Source organism: Tiliqua scincoides, chromosome 11 (genome assembly GCF_035046505.1).
Source record: "Tiliqua scincoides isolate rTilSci1 chromosome 11, rTilSci1.hap2, whole genome shotgun sequence".
NCBI lineage: Eukaryota > Metazoa > Chordata > Lepidosauria > Squamata > Scincidae > Tiliqua > Tiliqua scincoides.
This window is the reverse complement of record NC_089831.1, coordinates 10,242,695-10,244,659: the sequence shown is the minus strand read 5'-3', so window position 1 is coordinate 10,244,659 and position 1,965 is coordinate 10,242,695. Positions and strand designations below refer to the sequence as shown.

The window sequence follows — 1,965 nt, the reverse complement described above, 5'->3', positions numbered from 1 at the left end:
GTAGTCAGTTAAAAGTGCAGGTCTGTAACATTTCCCCAAATGCAGTCACATGCTATGGTAGCATCAAATCTAATATATTAAAAATAAAATATTGAAATGAATGGGGACCCACCTGAGATTGACTCGTGACCCACCTAGTGGGTCCTGACCTCCAGTTTGAGAAACACTGATCTAGAGGGAATTTCTTTTGGACTTTGAAGCTCCGAGAAACTCTGGACTATGTAGCCTTAATGAACAAGGAAATCTAAGATACTTTCTAAGACTTGATCTTAATAATTCAAAGCACATTTTGATGTAGAATTCTTAGGAGCGCTCCAAATACATCCTAGCTTTGAAGGATCCTTCCATTTTATTTCTTTCACAACATTCAAGCCTCAAATTTTCTTAGCAGCTGTTACTGCCTTTTATGTTCAGATGCCACAAAAGGTTTTCATGTTTCTCTACAAGTCATTAGTTCTGTCTAGTGGCTGTGAAGTGGAGTTTGGTTGGCAACCTTCAGTCTCGAAAGACTATGGTATAAGCCTACAGCACCCGGTATTCCCAGGCGGTCTCCCATCCAAGTACTAACCAGGCCTGACCCTGCTTAGCTTCCAAGATCAGACAAGATCAGGCATGTGCAGGGTAACAGTTGCTGCCAGGTATCCCTCAATGCATTGAAGGTTGTGGTGATGGTGATTTCTCTGTGCTGGTTATCCCTTGACTCACTGAAGGCTGCAGCCTAACAACAAGGCCTCAGAGTTCAGCAGTGGAGAGGGGGTTGCTTTACCCATCCACCACCTCCACCTGACTCTAGGCTCCATCCCTGGGCTTGACCCAGAGCAGTCACCAGGTAGCCTTCCAGATACTTCTCATTATTGGCCTCTCATCATTGCTAGGTCTGGATTCATGGATAGCACAGTAGCAGATAAGGAGAGATAAGTAGCAATTCTGCCCCTTGCAGATAAGCTAATCCGCGGATAGCGAATTTGCATATAAAGAGAACTGATTGTAGCGCCAATGAGAAAGGAACCAATCTAAATGCCCCAAGAAAACAGAGCAGGCACGAAGATAGGTGAGCGCAAGAATTGATAAGGAAGATTGTACAGTATACCCTTTTCAGTTATATTAATTCTCTTAAAAGCAACAGATCATTAACCACCTCTTGCTCTCCCAAATTGTGTTTCGTTAGTCTTTCTATTAACAAGCAGTATCCTATTAAGTGAGCCATCTAATTATTAATCCATTAGCAATCTGATTGCACACGTTTCAAGCATCTTTTCAGAAGGTACTATCTTGACAGCCTGGATTCCACCCCACCCGCCCCTCTCCCTTTTTCTATTGTCAAACTATGATTTAAAAGGTTGGCTTTCCAAACGTAATGGGGAATTAATGACTTGCGTTATCTCATAGTTCCCTAACAGATCTGCTTCCAAAGATTAATTGTGCTTCCTGCCTTTTGTGAGCAATGGTGCTACACTGTGTACTGTAAACTTTTCAGCCTTTGTTTCCACACTGTCCAATGAACACTCGAGACAACAGATATGGGAGAAAGGGCAACTTTATTTCATGTTACCAAGAGAAGCAGAGGCTGAGACCTGCAGCATCCGAGGCAGCGAAAGCCCCTGTGGTGTGGGTCGGGACCTCTGGGCGGTACCAGAAACCTCTGCCCCCAGGCGGGCATGCACCCGACTCCGAGTCGCGCCCTGCTGCTGGGACGGCGCGTCTCATCCATGTCTATCCCTTAAGGGGAAGGCAGCCAGACCGCAGACTGCACCACCTCGAGCCGCTGAGCCTCTGAGGTGCACCCCGCGGTCCCGGCCCAGGGCCCCGTCTACGTCCTCGTGCCGCCAAGCCCCTGAGGACTGAAATAGGGTTCTGCCCTGCCTATGCCGCCTGAAGGTGCATGCCAAAGTCCCATTCACGCCTCCTAACCCGCACCACCTGCCACAAGGAGGGGTCAGCCTAGCGCTTGACCCCCCCGCTCCC

At 47.5% G+C, this 1,965-nt stretch overlaps 1 pseudogene; it reads right to left on the bottom strand.

The window, feature by feature from the left end:
- Positions 1–519: 519 nt before the first annotated feature.
- LOC136662909 (5S ribosomal RNA) lies at positions 520–636 on the bottom strand (annotated as a pseudogene).
- Between the last annotated feature and the right edge of the window lie 1,329 nt (positions 637–1,965).